We start from the raw sequence: 19,695 nt of genomic DNA, 5'->3' as shown, positions 1-19,695 counted from the left end.
GGTGCAAAGAACCTCCCCCATCCTCTGTCTTCGCGCGCTGTTGCAAGCTCTACCGCGCTTGCGACCGCGCACGTCGAACCCTAGCGATGGCGACGTGGCGGCGACGGCCGGCTCTACACGGAGAGGTCGGAGGACCTTGTCGGGCAGCTGCTTCCCTCGTCTCGGACCACACTGCGGAGGAGAAATTGGCTCACACAAATGAATTACGGCCGTATTTCGATCTTTCCATCAAACCGTCCTACGCAAAACTGCGAGCTGCGAGGGACGCAGCCGACGCAGTCTCGGACTTCTTTGCACGCATCGCCGCGTTTGTTTCAAGCGTCGCCTCGTCGTTCTCTCATACCCCTTTCTTGGGATGACACGAGCGATACGCACACTGAAACAGCGTCGTGCGGGTTTTTTTTTTTTTTTTTCGGTACAGGTGTTTAGCGAGTGGTCGACTACGCTACATTCTGTTAAAGTCTCCCGTTGCGGGTGTGTTTTTGCGAGTGAAATGCTCCACTGTTCGAGACGCAGGCCTCGTGCAGCCCATGGAAGCGAACGACGGCGACGCACTGAAATGAGAGACCCTTGGAAGGGAATGGCGGCGGAGCACTCGCTCGGGTCACCTGGATTGCGCATTTCCACAACAACGTTTGGCGGTACTTGTAAGAAAGCGTCAATTCTATCCAGGGGCTTTAGCCTTCTACCCTTGCGCGACGCCACACCACGCACAAACGCGTCTAGGTTAGTTTTCGATAGAATGCAAGTCCGCATTAAAATTCGCCACTTTCCCGCACTATCGTAACCACATGTGGTTGTAATTCAATTTCGCTAATTCAATTACTGTGGCGTTTTAGCTTTTTAAGTAACTGACTTACCGTAATTTATTAATTTTTTTAGTAATTTGTACTGGGAATTTGATTTCTCTCGATAAAAATTAATTTTAGTTGCAATATTTTATAAGGGCTAATTAACTTCCGGCTGTATGAACATACACACGATGAGATTCTTATTTATCGTCAGGCTGATCCCTGGTTTTAGAGTGAGTGATCGACAGGCGGAAATCCACTGAACATCTTCCTGATGGCCCTTCTGCCGGATCGTGGGCTTTTGAGAGGGCCGAGGCTGCGCAAGGGCGCCTACGGTCGGCACACAGTTCAGCACCCACCCAAGACAGAAAGAGGCGCGGGGGATGGCCTCATCAAGCCCCTTGAAGTTTTAGAGCGCAGCTCTTAGGGGCCCGTTCTCGGCTTAAGCGGCGTCGGCGTCGCTCTCGGCGTCGGCGTAACCAAGGTCAACCCAAGGTCACGTGACCCCCCAAGCTCATCCCAAGGTCACGTGACCCCTCCCCCCGAGGTCACGTGACCCCCCTCCTTCAAAGGTCACGTGACCCCCCCCCCCCCAAAGTCATGTGACACCCCCCGAGGTCACGTGACACCCTCCGAGGTCACGTGACACCCTCCGAGGTCACGTGACCCCCCGCCGAGGTCACGTGACCTCCCCGATGACGTCATCGTCACTGATGACGTCACCGGCATCCGCATCGTCATCATCACGGATGACGTCATCACTGACTTCACTGATGACGTCATCGGAATCCGCATCGGCATCGTCACTGATGGCAACATCGGCATCGTCACGTGACCACCCAAGGTCACGTGAACCCCCCCCAGGTCACTTGACCCCCCCCCCCCCCCCCACCAGTACCCTTCCCTCCTCCTCCCCAAGAGCTGCGCTCTAATTCGGTGTTACAGGGAGTTGTAAACGGCTTTCACTTTTTTTTGAGTAAGAGGATGAACCAAAACGATGGGATTGTGAGGTTACGTTGAATACTTCATCATGTCGGGCATCCGCGGAACATTTAGAAGCTTGAGACTCCACTCAGTTGCTTCAAAGCCTACTGACATTAATCGGTCACTTTTATCTTAAACTGCACTGATCGAAGGAACATTAACAATTTTGGCTAGCATGCCTAAATTCAGTTGCTGTAGGGGATGCAAGCCGTGGCGAATGTAAACAATGAGGTATAATAAATGGCGATAAGTACGGAAAAATAGCTATCTCATTAACATCCTTCAAATCTAAAATCTCCCAAAGGAAAGCTAAGGAATGCAAATTTAATCCATTACTTATGCAGTAGCGCATAATTGTAATGAATTACTTTTTGTTCGGGAGCAATTTTATATTACTTCTCTCGGTGCTAAGTAATTTAAATTTAAATTGAATTACATTTCAGAAGTAACCTATGCCTGATCGTGGCACAAGCAGTGCTAAAAGAGAATCGATGGCGTGTTGCTCGGCAATGATGTTGCACAGATCAAGTTGGTACGCCTTTGCTGCCTCGAATGCCTTCGTGCGTCGAGGTGGCGGGGCGTTCTACGGAAAGAAGTTCTGCCAAAGCTCCAGAGGGAAGGGAATGCGAAGTTTGCGTTTCTTGCGGTCACATAGCTTTGTCCCCCCGCCGCTGTCCCGCACGTGTGCCTTGCACACGTGCGGGACAACGTATACCTATCAACCTGGCTATCCGGACGCCATCGCGGGGCTCAAATTGAGCTGCGTCAGCTTTTGGTCGAAACTCGGTCACTAAAGACGCGAGTTTAGTTCAGCCGCACGTGGACGTAACAGAAGTGTGGAGGGCGATTCACACAGTTGCCTTGAGTTCGACCGAGTGCGAGGGTTGCTATGGCAACAGCTGCGTGGTCTCCAACAACACTAGTTTTTACCCCGTTTTGTTGGAGCCGACCCAGCTGTTGCATAGCAACCCTCGTACTCGGTCGGACTCAACGCAAGTGTGTGAATCGCCTTTGACGCTCTTTTGTTACACGAGTGCGTTACAGGAACCGTGCTACATAAAAATGATCGGAGCCAGCAATAGAACGCGAATAAATCTACTTCCTAATAATGAATAACGTTTCTTGTACATGCACCTGAAAGTTCCTAACCCCTATAGGAGGAACGTTTGTGTCCAGCAAATGGCACGCGTTTTCGGGGGGGTTGCGTGTGTGCTTCTGCGCCTCCAGTGTTATGGCGAGAAGTCTATAATTTTTTTTTTTACTTTTCCACTTTTTATTTATTTATTTTACTTTGCCTCGATCTTACCCCCCCCCCCCCCCCCCCCCTCCCTCTCCCTCATAGCCTTCCCCCGCTCAGAGTGGTCACCCGAGGCAAGCCGACTCGGCACACTCCGTTTCCTCCTCCTCTTGTTTCACGCTGAAATCAGAGCGGCACCCCCAAATGTAAACAACACGTCGTAGAGGCTGCACCAAGGTTGGTTCAGACACCCGCATTTGAGCGCGACCGAACGCGTCGGGAATAGTTGCGTCTGACTGCGACCGACTGCGTTACGGACGCTTGCGACCGCTTACGATGAGTGAACTCACCCTATCAGGTAGTCCCGATAGTAGCTAGACTCGAGCTTTCGTTGAGACCAAATCTACGCCCTATCAATGAGACATTCTAACTTGCAACGTTGTCAAAATTATTTCGAGCCCATGGTGGAAGTAGGAGGAAGGAGATCGGAAGTGGGGGATAGATAGCTCCAGTGTGTTACCTCGACGTAAACAAGCTCTCGTGACGCCATCAGTCACAGTCAAACGCAAATGTGTGAAACGGCTCTTTGCGCTGCACCGCGACGCGTTGCGCTGACCTCGGTTCCCCCATCTCTTTTCGGAAGCAGTGACAAGCGGCCGTAACGTCGTCGGTGCAACTCAAACGCGGATGTCTGAACGAGACGTAAGAAGCGTCTCGACAGTCCTCCTAGACGACTTGTGAAAGCGCAGTGAGGGATGACCGGCGGCGCCGTCGCCGATCGGATTTGGAAAGGCAGGAAGCGCCCGTTCTCACGGTCCCCGAGACAGCGGATGGCCGCTGAAATCCGCCCAGGTATCCGTGCCGCACGACTCGCTGTCGACCGGCGGCAGGGCCGAGCGAGACCGGCCACATGCGCTCGACGATTCATCAGCCCTGCCGCGAGCGGGACCGGGCTCACTATGCAGCTCACGTACGAGCCGCGCACAGACCTGGCTGCCGGGGACCGTTCTCGGAAAGGGCCAGGCCGGACGGTAGCCACCAGTTGTGAACTCAGCGCTTCTCGCCGAGTTCTTCTGCAGCGGGGGAGCTCAGGCAGCGCTTCGGAAAGATCCCCGAGCAGACTGGTGAACTGGAGACATATCCAAGTCGTCGTCTCGTTGCAGCGAGCCCTACGCAGACACGACTTATCGGCGAATCTTCTCGTGGCTATGAGTACCTACCTAGATCTGTAGTATCCGTCTAGGGTAGTGACATCGGGTAATTTTGAGGCGGGCCATTGTTTCACGCGGGAGTACTTAAAAAAGCTTCTTTCTGCTCGAGCTCATCTGCGCTTTGGCCAGTGCCCCTCCACCATTTTGAATCACGCTATTTTTTTAATCTATTTTCCGTGCTGCCCACCCTAAGAAGAAGAACGTCGAGATTCTCCGGGACGTTCCTCCGAGCAGCCTTCATCCATCGTCTTCCGGCCAGGGGCGTTCTTCTCGATGCTGGCGAGTCTTGCTGGAAAGCCCAGAGCGGCTTCCGGAATAGGAGTCTCGGTTCGGTGGCCACGGCGACGGCCCCCGACCAGCTAGACCAATACTTTTTCAGCGAGGTACCGTAGCTTTTGCGTTCTTCTTTGGAACATTAAATAGTGTCACTTTTAACGCCTCTAGACCCGTGACATGAATGAGAATGGCTGACGTTTGCTTTCCAAAGCGCGGTTTCTCGGGTTCAGTTGCTTCCAGTGACAATTTTAAACGCTGACCGAACTGACGCTTATTCTGGGCGATGTTGCCTGTCAACTGAAGCCCGTCCGAAGGTCGAGGCCATTTCATCGTCGAGTTGAGGTGTCACCACCCCACTTGAGTCCTGGCACCACGTTGGGACGAATAAGAGAGGTCTGATCAGTTGTGTTTCGAAAGGATGAAGACAAACGTTTATCGCAGAGCCTTATAAAGAGTGTTTAATCTTATTTCTAATAGATTATTTTTCCCAAAATAGGGGCTGAGATTTGCACCAGTCCTTTCTTCACCGTGCGCTTATCAGGTTCGGCGGACATTAGAAGAGGGAATAATCGTCACGGTAAGCTAAATAATTAACTGAAATCTCTTCATCAATTTTTTTTTACTTATTTGTTTTGAGGGGTCATGTTGAAACTGCAGTATTGTCGGCAATTACTATCGAGACCAGACAAATTTTAAAAAAAATTGCAAAAAGGTAATAGGTATTTTTTAGATATTTACCGGTCAGTTTTCGCGTGTTTCTCTTCGCGCGATTTAAAAATTGCGCTCAGAAAGAGCGTCACAAGCCTCGCCCGCAATGACGCTCGAAAGAGTGACGTCGTCGTTTCAATGATGACGTCACTATTTCGATAGCGCCTCCTTTGTGGGTGCGTCAACGACACAGGTGACGACGTGGCCTCAACGACTACGTCACTTTTCCAAGCGTCATCGTAGGCAAAGCGTAACGCACTCTTTTTGCGCACAATTTTTTAATCGGGCGAAGAAACGCGAAAATTGATCAATTAATATCTCGAAAGCTATTAAATTTTTGCAAATTCTGTCAATTCGTCTGGCCTCTAAAAGCAATTGCCGTCAATACTGCAATTGCAACATGACTCCTAAAGGCAATCATTAAAAACGTTTATTACCTGATTTTGAATTAATTAGCCAACTTACCGTTATGATTATTAATTCCTCTAATATCCACCGAGCCTGATAAAGGCATAGTGAAGACGGAACTTGTCTAACCCTAACCACTTTCCTTTTTTAAAGAAATCTGTTCGAATTCCAATTTCCTGTCGTATTCAGTCACGTGGGTTCCGTACCTGGTATGTGGGACGAAAAAAATAATAAAACATTTCAACCTGGAATATGCGACAAATAATAGGTGAGGCAAAACAAGAACGTGTGACAATCACGCATTTCTCGTAACCTTCCAGCGGCGTCGAGAAATCAGAACGATGTTTTACCGCATACCAGAAGTGACGAAATTCAAGATGGCTGCGCCTTTGTGGAAAATGTGTGTATACTCGAGTCATGGTGATTTCGTACAGAATTGCTGCGTAAGGGCGTTACAACCGTGCACGACGGACTGTTGCCAACTTGAAACCAACGTGAAAATAGCCTGCTTGAAGCTGATCGATGGAACAGGTCCTCTTGTCTCATTAAATAGCTCTCCTTTTTTTTTCATTTCTTCGTTTTATTTCTTGTAGTGGTACGATTTCTAGGATTTTAGGTTTGTCCTAATTCATCTTCCGAGCGTTTCGTTCGAGCGAGTGTTTAGAAAAGGGGGCGGTATACACGTATCAAATGCTAAGAATTCGGTGCGCTGTCATATGCGGATTTCAGTTGACGGAGTGGTTTTGCTCCGGATGCTAAAGGATTAAAGTGGCCTATGTGAACCTCTCACTCGTATACGGCAAAGGAATTGCAAGTGCTTGTGTTATGTTTTTTTTTTATTATTATTATTGCCATATTATATGCACTACATTGACTACACGGACAAGCCTTGTAAGTTGGAATGCTTGACGCAAAACTGAATGAATAAAAAAAATTGTGTCATTAATCTGCATATATGGTAAATGTGTGTTCAAATATTTCAATCTATATGCGTATTCCATAGTATAGTTGCGATGCATATAAATATCGCAGTACATATACAGTGTGATTTTCCAAAGACGAGAAATAGTCGCTAAAACTTATAGTGGAAAGAGAGATAACATTCCTTCGGAATAACATTATCCACTGCGGCGGACGTCAGGTAAAGAGTGTAAATTGATAATTAGCAAATGAAATGTGACTTAATACCTTTGTTAAACATTCCATTACATAGCACGTTACAATTGGAAATTTGTTGGCCGTGTTGTCAAAGTATATGCTATAGCAATTGTCAAAATTTAAACAACTAGTTTCTGCTCCCTGATATTCCCATCCCTGGCGAAATTAGGCTACCTCGTGTCCGCCATTAAAAAAAAAAAAAAAATTAGCAGGACGTTGGAAGTTGAGCGCCTGAGAAGTCAGCAGATTATGGATGTTTTTTTTGTTTGCTTGCGTTCTCAGTGACGCGGGTTCCACATATGGCATGCGAGACGAAAAATCATAAGACAATTCAACCTGGAACGTAAGAGAAAATATAGGTTAGGCAAAGCGAGAATGTGTGCCAATCACGCATTTTTCGTGAACATCTCCCAGTGGCGTGGAGAGAACAAAACGATGTTTTAACGCGTGCCAGAATTGCGACGAAATTCAAGATGGCTGCGCCCTTCTGGGAAAGATGTATGCGGCAAGTTTCTTTCATTGCACCGGTACACACGCGTGCCCACTCATTGTGAAGTGCGTTCGCTTCGGCCGGCACTCCATGAGTAGCTGCACTTTCCGAGTTCGTACCGTGGCCGGCACTCCACACATGCATGCACTCGCTGCACCGAGAAAATCGAGCGTGCGCCAGAATGCAATCCCGTCATGCATCGCTCAGGTTAGGTGCGAGAACAGACGACGGGGATTCGTCTGCTACGAGACGCCTTTTTTACACAAAAATGAACCGGAAAAGAAAAGTAGATTTTCTGCTATAACTCGCGTCCTGCTAGAGACGGGATCGAACGCGAGCTCGAATTCTGACCTTCTGCTATTTTATGAGGGGAGCAATCGACAACCCATACTTGTGCAAGTTTCGTTGCCATACAGTCACTGGAATTTACGGATTGAGTAAAGAAAGGCTCGGGACAAACGCACCAGCGGCCACGAGATCTCTCTCGCGGGTGTACGGGTGAAAAGTCATTGCCAGATAACGGCCGTTTGTGGACTCACGAGTCACGAGTGGACATTTGTCCATAAAGCGAGTCGTATTTGTAGCCGCGAAAGCTCAACATTGTGATTTTAACCGTTGTCTTAGATAAAATCACTATGTTCAACAATTACCCAAACCAATTATTTCACACCCTCGTTTTTTGCTGGAAAAAGCTCTCAATCTCGCCGCTCGCATCAGGAATAAAAGCTGAATCTGATGTATGCGACAAAGCGTCGAAGTCGAAGGCGCCGCGAAACGTAGGACCGGAGATTCTGATGGACGAGTTTCAAATCGTATCCTTTTAGTGAAACGGTGTTTTCTCCAGTGTAGACAGTTATACGAATTGAAAGAGTGCTCACTAATTAATACTAATGACAGTTGCTTTGTTGCCAGCAGGGATGGGCAGTATTTCAAATACATGTATTTAAAATATGTATTTCAAATACTTTGTGTATTTTGCATTTGTATTTAATTACACATTGGATAATGTATTTGACATGTGTATTTAAATACTAAAACGTGGGTATTTCAAATACAATTCTAATTAAATACAGTTTTGTGGGCGAAAATACATCCGTCAAATTTATTGCCACTGTCCAGAGCAGGAAGAAAACTACGTTCTGCACCGATTGCAGTGTCTCCCAATCAAGCACAAGCGTTTAGTGACTTTTTGATTACCGTGCTAGTCTAAGGCAAGAATAGTGACGAAATCGACGTTCACAGGCAGCCTGGCTAAATATAAATAAGTGCCTGTGACAACTTGTGATGCTTTCCAGCCTGATTTTCATCCATAGTTTTGCCTGGAACATTTTAGATGCGTGGGTCGTACAGACTTTCGTAACTGGTGCGAGTTGCAACAATAAAAAATCCTCTAGCTAGTGCTGCGCGTCTTGGTCGTGTCAGTTCTTTATTGGTCTATACCAAAATGTAAGCGACAAAAAAAGCTGCATGAAGCGCTGTACTTTTTTCACCTACTACGTCCAAGCTGATTACATTTTTTGTGATTATATTTCTATTACGTTACTAAAGCCTCGCACACTAACTCCCGAGTGTGCGATGCAAAATTAAAATGAGATACCCAGAAACCTGTTGCAGGTGCCCTGAAGTCGCTGACATAAATTTTGAGGAATGTATTTGGAAAAGTATTTGAAGGAGACCAAATACATTTGGTTGTATTTGTATCTTGTACTTAAATTCTTTTTTGGAAATGTAATTAGATTCGTAATTAAACACGTTTTTGACGAAGTATTTTGTATTTGTGTTTAGATACATATTTGCATGTATTTTGTCCATCCCTGGTTGCCAGCTTGTGGCGGAAACAGGCGTCATCTGTAAACATCGCCACGATTAAACCAATCAGGTGGTTTAATCGACCCAAATATAAATGTTGCGGCGACCGCATTGTGTAGCGTTCCCACCTGATGTCGAACATTAGGGCGTTAGTTTCGGTTCGATGTCCTTCCTACAACATAGTTGGCAGCAGCATCAGTTTGCAAGAAGGTAGTGCGATTCCCCCTACCCGCGTTTTCCTTCTTTCAATCGAGGGCGACCCTCCTCGCCCTCTTTCCGCAACAGGCGCCACGCCCTCCGCCGCCATTTCCGCGCAAAGCCCACGAGACGTGCACACGGCGGACTAGAGAATTTACTTTTTTAATGCGAAAGGCATTAAGTGTCCCACGGAGCGAGCCGCCGACGTCATCAGCTTTGAAGCCGCGCCAAACGGCACCTAAACTCCCGTCTCCCAGTGGAGCCGAGACCTGATGGCTCCCAGCTTTGAAGCCGCGCGAAAAGCGTAGACAAACGGCACCTAGTTTCCCCGCTCCCAATGGAGCGCAGTGAAGCCGAAATCTGATGGATTTGGGCTTCGGCCCGCCCTGTGTATCGTCCATTCACTCTAGAATACAAAGCTTTTGCCGAAAGCAAGTACCGCGGGAAAACACTTTGTAAAACATATTTGTAAAAAAAAATTAAATTATACTAGTTATACTAATATATAAGGCGACAACACAAAGTTATTGCCGATAGCAAGTACCGCGTTAAAACACCTTGTAAAACATATTTGTAAAAAAAAAATTCTACTACTTACACTAATATATAAGCGTTATAATAATCATATATAATATGCATGAAGCCGAAATGCTTTGAGTACTGCGCATGATACACTAAACATATCAAAATATGCCTTAGGCTATATCAGGGGCCTCAAACACGCGGCCCGCGACTCGCTGGGACGCGGCCCGCAGGCAACCGGCTGCGAGTCTCGGTCCCAATGTCTTGAGCTCTAGAAATGGCATGCGCCGTACTGATCTCATCTCGCCGATTCATTTTTGCTCAAAAAGTAGCTCTGCCCTTTTAATATGGTCCCTAAAATGACCGGCTCGTCTCCCGTTCGAACTCCTCTCTCCACGCAGCGGGATGGCAGCGCCGTGGATGCAATTGCAGGGGGCGCTGCGCGCAATCGGCGTGCTGTTGTAGCTGCTACCTTCCTCACTCACTACCTTGTTCAGTCTCAACAAGCTCAATGAGAAAAGCATCGTTGACTTCTCTGTCTTCTTAGCAAGGAGAGATGTACCTTTGTTAGGCTGTGAGGTGCATGCAGGGGCGATAACAACAAGCATACTCCAGTTTTTCATCCTCCTCCTTTTCCACACCAAATGAATGAACGAGAAGGCAACAAGGCGAGAACGGCTGAGGCTTCTGAAAGCCAGGAGGTGTAAATAATTCATCCGCGAAGTGCTCATTCGCTTGTGTTTTGTCAGATTTTCTTCGGATTTCTTTTGCGGCTTGGTAACTGCCAAATTCTGACACGTCGACTGCTCGCAGAGCCGCCACGCGCTTTCCTTCCGCAGCAGTCGCCAACGGGGGCAGCGGACGGAAGACTCGCCAGTCTTTCTAGGGAGCATACTTTTAACGTATTCAGAAAATTTATACTTAGCTGTGTTCATATGCCCTTTGTTTCGCCTTATTTCTTTGCTTCCCAGCTTCTTGTAATGTACAATTTTGCCACTAGACTGGAAGCGTGAGCTATATTCGTTGAAGGATGCATATCAGCTGCGTGAACTCTCGATCAGAAGGAGCAACTGCCAAAGATAGAGCCACGAGCTGGGGATTCTCGTCTTAAAACAAAATCTCACCATTAGAAGCCAAATATTTGTTTAGAGTGTTGTAATGAAAATAACCAGGAAAGCAAGAACTGCCAAACTAACAGAATGTTTTTAGACAGATGTTAAGCTTGGCTGATTCCTCAGTGAATTGAGCCCCGAAGAACGACAGTGTACTGGCTCTCTTGTTCTATTAAAGGTGCCAGAACATTAGCGGGGCGGTGTCATTTTAATTCTTGTTATCGCATCAGGTCAGGGCCCAAAATAGTCATATAAACAAATCAAATCTAAAGATGTCACCGTTTAAACATTCATTTACAAAATTAGCAAAGAGCACGAGGTCTTTCCTCTTTAAAATCTCTTGTGCCCCTCCGAAACTCGGAGAGACAGCGATATTTAAGATGGCCCAGGTTTAGAATGTATGACCGACTTGTTATGCCTGATTCACTTGGTTCGATTCTGCTTGCGATTTTTAGCATCCACGTCGAGCATCGCAGCTACCATCGACACTTTTGCAGCCGCAGCGACGTCGCGATTAAAAATATACGAGCAGAATCTCATTTTGCGGCGTTCACGCGGAATGAATCGCCGCAGGTAACGTTATTTACACGAAGTTTTGCGGTGTAACGAGCCTCGTTAATTTCGCTCGGGGCACTAAAGTAGCGAGACATTGCTAGAAAGTCCTAGAATCAACAATTCCGACTCAAAAAAACAAAAAAGCACGGGGACTCACACCGACGCCGACAACACCAATATTCCAATGGTTCGTTGATGCGGGACGCGGCGCTTCTTGCCCACATTTCATCGAACATGAGTTGGTGTACAGCCACGATGTCCTCAACCGCTGCGTATTACGTATCATACTATTACGGTATTTTAGCTCCGGCTCAAAAAAATTCAACTACTTAATAAAATGTGGGCATTCAGAATTTTTTGTATTTCTTAGAGGGAGACAAAGAAAATGTAGTGTTAAAACAACGACGTATTCACAATGTTACTGGGTCGGCATTCGTGTAGTACCTCAATTACGTAGGAAGCACTTATCAATACAGTATTATAATCTAAGTCTGGTTGAACTTGTCCGCGTTTTTGCCAACAGAACCAGTCGCGGTCTAAGTGTGGCCTGGGTCGCAGAGCCGCCTTGTAAATCTTCACGCGCACCAAATGTGACTTTTTTAGTGTTCTCGAGTTTCGTCCGGCTAACTGTCGCACGCCCGAAAGGATTGTACAGTTATCCCCGAGACCAATTCATGAGCACAGCTATAAAAACGTTGTCCGATTGCCCAAAGTAGCCCCTCACAACCCCGACGTGTAATACGATAGTGCGGTTCGAATTACCGGTACGAACATCCACGACACAATGGTACACGGGCTCAAAATGGCGAGAGAAAATAATGGATGGCACGTAACGCGTCACAGTCTGGATACGGCAGTCCGCGGGGTGCAGCGGGCGGCCAGGCGTCCTCTCCTCGGTGACACACACGAGGAACACCGTCGTCTGGAAAGCGTGACTGATGACGCGCCACACGGGCGTCCGGGCGTCGCCCGTGCCCGCTGTCCCCGCGTATCAAAGAGCGCGAAACCCGAGCCGACAGCTCCGTGCCGCGCTGGGGCCCCCGCGCCACGGACAGACAGGTCCGGGGCGGCGGCCATTTCTCCCTGTCCGCGTACGGCCCGGTGCCGCGGCCCAATAATCAGCGTCGCCACGGCGGGTCCCTCGGAAAATTAGAGCGCCTTTGTGGCGCCGTGCACGGCAGTCGCGCCACGCGGCCGCCGTTCCGATCGGATGTCCCGTGATCGATGGCCGGCCACCAACGGGACGTGGTCTCGCGGGCCGCCGGTGGCCCCGGTCGTCCACCGGCGTTCTGCCGCTGGTGCCGCAGTCCTCGCTCCCCGACGGCGGCACCCGCGAAACGGGCCGGGCGTCAGGTTCGGGGCGGCGTTCGCGTCAAACAACGAATAAATCACTCTCGCCGATGGAGAAGGAACTTGGCCGCTGGGATTGCGCGTCGCCCGAAACGTGCGCCACTAAACTACTGCGGTAACAAAAATAAATAATAAAGACGACCACAGCTTGCCGCAACCCCGTTCGAGACAGACTCGCTGCAACTCCGCCGGGGGTTACGTGTCCCCGGCAGGGTTGCAGTGGTTTACCAGATCACCGAGAGTATACAGGTGGAAAGCGAGGGAGAGATGAGGAGAGCAGAGGCGACACCAGACCACCGAGCTCTGGCCGGAATGATTAGGCACAAAGCTATCTGCCCTTGTCTCAACTGAAACGCATTCGAACATCAGGCGCCGGTGTCCGGCCTCCGTTTTCGGCCACACTGATGAAGGCTTTGACACGTGACCAGTGGATGGGAGAGAAGGGACTCTCTACTGCGCACTTCCGCCCCAATGTTACGCGGCAAAGCAAGAAACTCTCGCGTGGTTCATGAGAAGAAAAGCGTTTTCAGTTCACCTGGCAGAAAAATGGAAAGTGGCATATGCGCCCGGGGCGAGCAAGCAACCTGCATAGAGCTCGAGACTGACCTCTAATTGGCTGAAACGCGTCGGTGCACTCAACGCTTTGACAGTCTGTTTATATTTTTCTCACAATGGAAAAAACATTTAATAATCTTTATCACGATAGCCATTTTTTAACTACTTCGTGCATGGCCCTGTTTTTCTAGGAATAGTTTGATAACGTCTATCTTTCACGTAAATATAACAAGTTTGAAAAACAAATTGTGTGAAATTGAAATCTCTCTAGGTTCTTTGGAACACGTATTTTATATACTTTCATTCACGCAAACTTTGTATTTAAGCGAAGATTATGTCTGTTTCTCCGGATTTACATCCGAAAGAGTACAGAAAAGGTCGAAGGGGTGTTTCCAGTCAATCTTCTAAAGTATCAGGAGTCACTGACATAGCACCAGTTTATCATTCCCCGTGCGGCGACAAGTCATGAATATCTTAAATGCATAAGTGAAGTTATATGTTATCTTTTTAGACTTTCCGTTCTTTAAAGCTGGCTTTAACGTTGATTTACTGTCGTCAAATGTTTCTAGTCGGCGTTATTATGACATCGTTGAATCTCTCGGCTGCTCAAACGTACTTAGTTGACCGACAATAGTTACGAATGAAGGTGAAAACCTAATCGATTTGTGCGTTACTAACGATGACCCAAACGATGTACTTCGTTACATTTGATCGGAGAGATCACTGGCTAAAATATTGTTGTTGGTTTTACCTCGAATTACTAGAAAAGAGAGACGGGGTTCTCCCGTATTCCGTCGAAATTTGAGCACGAATGCACCGACTGCGTTTTGCACCAAAACAAAAGCTACGAGTTGGGTCGACGTTTAGAACGAGAGAACCCAAATTTACGTTAACGACCTCTTTTTTATTTTTTTTTTATTTTTTATTTATTTATTTATTTATTTATTTTTTTTTTTGAATGAAAGAAAACACGGCTACGACAATCTCTTCAGCCTCTATAGGAAACCACAGGAGGTCGAAGAAACCACGAAGTACGCGCTTTTTTTTTTTTAATTTACCTTTTTAAATGAATATAACAAAAAAAAATCGGAAATTAAAAAGAAAGTATAGAGTATGATAAAAACAAATTTGTAGCTATCTCCAATGACCTCGAGAAAATTTGATTGGGCACCGCCCAAAAAGATCCCTATACTTCGTTTCAGCTCCCGTCCGAGCGCAGCCAACGGCTGAGGGACGGTTCGCAACTTCGAGAAGAGCATTCCTACGCACCACAAAGTAGTCCGCAAAAGTATATCTTTTTCTAAATAGCTGTTTTTTGCATAGACATTGCACAATATTCGAGATGTGTACTGCTGAGAATGATTTGCAACTAAAGGAATTAAATATCTGATCTTTATGTTTTCATTAATATATGTAAATGCATGTGGTTTTGTGAAAACACGTACATTCTCTGGCAACACGGCTGCAGCGCTCGGTTTTTCTGCGTGATTTCATTCTCGTAATGGCCGAATCATGTGCTTCGCTGCTTTCCTCTCCGAGTCGCTTCAAAACGTCCTCTCGCAAAGGCACGTTTGGGCGTCAGGCGCGAGAGGTCGTGATAAATGTCTGCTTTCTAATTCAATACGAGACTCCGGCCGCATCGTACCGCGAATGCGTTGTAAACTAGAAAAACGTCCGGGCCACTCCAATTCACTGATACGCGGCGAAATGAGGGCACCCCTTTACCTGCCGATGCCATTGAACGCCGAGAAGATGGTGGAAACGACTTGTATATCCAGCCAATACAAGGAAACATCAACAGCCGGGTCATCGGGCACCTTGCAATGTGTACTGACATCTCGAAACTATGCCGAGATGCTGAACAGGTGGAAAGCTCGGACACAGACGCCAGCGGCCAGCCTACGTACTGACATCCTTAGTGACTAAATTTGAGAACGTGAAAGGGCACTTTTTAGGCCTGTAGTAGACGATACCGTTGATACACCCGTAGCAGACGAAATACCCGGCGAGCGTGGGCGGCGCGGACGGCCAGCGGCGCAGCGGAGTGATACACAAGTGCATGCGAGATCGTGTGACCTATTGCCGGCGTCTGAATTGGTTCCGGCCACACGTAGCTTTGACTGGGCTCGGACGGAAGCTGAAATAAAGTATAGAAAACTTAGGTTTGATGTTGTTGAATATAGCGATAATTATTTGGCGGAGAAATTTAATTTCTCGAGTTCCGGCGCCTCAGCGCGCGCTCTTGCCTTCTGCTCTTGTGGAGTTTGCACCCGTATCGGGTTCCAGCGAACGGATGAGAGCTTTGTCCCGTGTGTGCGCTGTTCGTATACTTTCTCGGGAAATCCTACCTGGAGGAACCCGGCCATTGGCAACGCGTGTAGCGGGCAGCGGGCGTCGGAGCGAGCGCCATCGATTGGGCGGGCATCGAGAGCCCTTAGCGGCGGAAGCGACGGCGCGTGTAGCACGCGACGCGGCGCATCTCATCAGCGCTGCAAGACCCGCCCCGGCCGTGCCAGCCAGTGACTACGCGGGACGCGCACCTGGAGGGACGCCGCACGGGGGGACACGGCCCGCCAAGAAGCCCCCTTGCAACGCACCACTTTCGGAAACGAGAAGCGCGCGCGAAATGTCTGCTTACGGTGTCCGCCATGCACCCCTCGCTCGATTTGTCAGAGTTCTGAGACTGGAATGGAAACTCGGAGTTCCAGGCCGGACCATCCATAATGACTGCCAGTTGCTCCAAATAAGCGTGGCGGGTTGGTCGCTCTCATCTATCTTATGCCTGTATACCTGGCGGTATGCGCTGAACACCATATTTGAGCGCGTTGTTCTGAGCACCTGCTCAAAACACTCGCACTTACCGTCTGTCACAACAATAGGGATTTTTGCTAGATCGTATTCGATTCGCCGTCGAGCAACGCTGTCTGGAACGATACTCGGGGAACTCTGCTGTCAGGGCTATCGGCGCACAGGGTCAGTAGCGGCTTCTTCGTTGCGGAGGGCTTAGCGGAGGGGGAAACGCGGTCTGCAAAAAGCCCGTCGCTCAGAAGCGCCGGGCTTGCCCCCTTTGGCCACAGTGAAAACGACCCCCATATCCTATGCTCGCCTCGAGACCCAGATTAAATTTAGGGGAAGTGTGTTCCTTTAACGTGAAACGTTCTTGGCTAGTGCTCCGGATTTCGTGAACCCGTGGCCTGTGACGTCACATGACGTAACATGACCTGATATCACGAGACCTATACACCAGTTCTACTTCTCCGCTAAATTTAGCGCGAAAATTAACGGCCCGTGACCTACGCCCCAATTCAGCGCTAAATTTAGCGGGGAAATTGACGTAACGTGACCCCAAGTCACGTTACCTTTATGCCAATCCAGTTGCTCCGCTAAATTTAGCGGGGAAACCGACGTCACGTGACGTATGCACCAATTGAACTTCCCCTGCTCCCACCCGACTTCGGAGGCTCTGCTTCCGTGGAACCGGTGAAACAAGACTCATTTATTCCAAAGTTCCAGGCAGCATTTTATTCGAGGCGGTTGCACGATTCATTAATTCATTTCGACTACTTCTGCTCGCAATGCCCTATTGTGCAAAGCCATATAGTTCCATAGAATTTGACTGTTTCGTCCTTTCATCTTTGTTCTGTTTGAGTGTGGATCACGGGGTTTAGTCGCATGCAATTGTCTATTTGCCTTCCGCACGAGCGCCTACAACACGAGCTGGGATTACTCGAGAGGAGAAGTAAGAAGCGGTCGGTTTTCGGACGCTTTGGGGATGGTCAGCTACGAACGGTGTTCTCTATTTTGTTTCTTCGTCTGTTGGTGAGTGATGTTTCTCGTCCCGATATGAAAGTGGAATGTCGGAATAACCGGGGGACCAGAAGGAGAAAAGGATCGTCGAACAGAGCCTGGGGGCGAAGACCATGTCTGAAGTGCAATCATCTGCGAGTTCGGCAAGACCACGGTGGTGCCGCGTGGACGCAAGGAAATGTCAAGGGCCCCGGCCTAGGGCGCGAGGAAGTCTCCGAGTCTGCGTGAATGTGTCTGCTCGAGGGTGAGTGTTGCTCGACACCAAGAGCACCCAAGCCGGCCACGTCTTGACCGTCTCGACTGGCGACGTAAGAGACCGAGTCATCTCGACACCTTCAAAAGGTTCGCCCCCTCACCTGTCTAATAATAATTGTTTTTGTATTCTATGGAGCGTAATCGAATGCGTACAAACTATTTGAAGTATATTGTGCTGTTTAAAGGTGCGCCTAAACACTAACGAGGCGAATTGTAATTTATTCTGTGATTTCTTTTTGGAGTTGCTGGTATTAAGCCGATGCCTTTGTGAGAACATGCACGTCTTCTTCTCGTTTCCTTCCGTCTCAGAAAGAGTCCGTTCAGCAGGACGTGAGCCGAGCGCTTGATCGGCGGTCCTATTCAAATTAGAAATTTGTTTTTAATAGGATTAATTTTTTTTTTCAATCCCAAGTTGTGACGTTTACATACTTCGAGTCTGCGATATGACGCGGAGTAGGACGTGAGCGTGTGAGATATCACACTCGGTTCCACAATGCAGACCGAATTTCTGGGTCGAAACGTTCAATCATTGTATCATCGATCATCGCATCATACGCTAAACACCCAGGAGGCAGATCGCAGTGCCTGGCCCTCCGAGTGCTCTGCACGGGCATGCCTTTGGAGTGCACACTCTCCCAGAGGTTCCCACTCGAGCGCCGCGAGATGCACTTCACGCACCAATCACTGATCTTCCTTTCATCGGCTTATCCAGCGAACAGGCTCACGCAGTCTCACGCAGTTTTACGCAACCCCAGCGACAAGAAGCCGTCCTCCAGATTTGTCCGTGAAACTGCAGTTTATTGGAACATGAGACCGGTCCTCCTTCTTATTGACTGAGGTGATCGTCAGCGAACCAAGGAACGGTGTAACTCCGACTGCACCGCGGTGCATCTCATGCCCTTCCGTAAGTGTACGCACATCCTGATGACGGACCGAATAAGTTAGCGCGAGGCCTGCAATGGGCCCTACGAGACTGCCAGCTTGGCGGGCCGAGCAGCCGCGACGGGACGACTGCAGTGACAGGCGTGCGTGCAGCAGGGACGGCGGCGGGGTCCGGAGCTGCAGCAGGCAGATGGGCCGAGATGGGCCCGATAAGCGGGTCCAGCATGCGGGGCCGCGCACAAAGGCGAGCGGGACGTCGTCCGAGCGGCGAGGCACTTCCGACCACTCTTCCGCTTTCTCGGCACGTGATCGATCGCCAAGATTGGCGCCCAGGAGCGGGCCTACCTGCAGGGACCCGAGCCCACTTCGCCTCCCCGAGCGCCCACTCCGGAGACGCTGGCCTTGCACGCACCGACTCCGGAGATGACGCACTTCACCCGGACAGCACGGGAAAATTACGCGCAAGATCTCGCGCTCGTGTCATTAGCTTCCATAAGATCGTCCATTATGCTCTAGAGAACATTAGAGCGAGTCTCAAGACCGAGTCGATAGCGATATAGAATAAACACGCGGGATAAGAGGAACTTTCAGTAGTTCGTTTCGGGATCTCCGATAACGATACGACCAGACATGCACACGTTACCCCCAAAAAAGGTAACTAAATATCGTTATTGGTTACTCGCTTAAAAATTAACAAAATACGTAACGTGTGAGTTACCTCAAAAGTAACGAGTTACTTTCCACGTTACTTTGACGAGCGAATACGCAACTGTTTTTGTTTCATGGTCTATTGTTTTCCTTTGTGGTTCTCCTTGGGGCCACTGCCTTTGGGAGTTCCACGTTCGCGGCGAAGGCCAGGATTTTTGGACATCCCATCTTAGTTGTAACGACCGTCGCCACGTGGCGCCTCGATCGTAGCAAGGCCGAGCGAAGAGAACCCTTTCTCGCACCCTTTCCCCTTTTTCCCCTTGCCACCTTAGGAGAGAGAGAGAAAAAAAGGGGGAGGGGAAGTGTCCTCCTAAAAATAGAAAGAGGAAAGCTTTTCTTGGGAGGGGGGAGGGGGGGGGGGGGCTAATACGAGCTAATCCTGCCCAGTGGCCAAATTCGCCTGCTCAAGCGACACGTCAGAGATCGAACGCAGGACCTTGGGAAGCTGAAGTCAACCACAGGCACCGTCGCATCTTTGGAAACCTAACTGGGTGTTTCTGGATATTTAGAGAGCGCAATGCTTGTCGAATATTCAAGTGGCGACTGCCGCTTGTTAGTTGCCTCTACGATGTTGATGAGAAATTGAACCATTGCTGTATGACTTATAATCCGTTTCACCCTAAAATAGACCGCAGCAGACGCTATGATCTATTGGAGCATATTGACCGCTGATGACGTG

Source organism: Ixodes scapularis, unplaced genomic scaffold (genome assembly GCF_016920785.2).
Source record: "Ixodes scapularis isolate PalLabHiFi unplaced genomic scaffold, ASM1692078v2 PGA_scaffold2__306_contigs__length_199485367, whole genome shotgun sequence".
NCBI lineage: Eukaryota > Metazoa > Arthropoda > Arachnida > Ixodida > Ixodidae > Ixodes > Ixodes scapularis.
The sequence above is the reverse complement of the archived record's forward strand: the minus strand, read 5'-3'. Positions refer to the sequence as shown.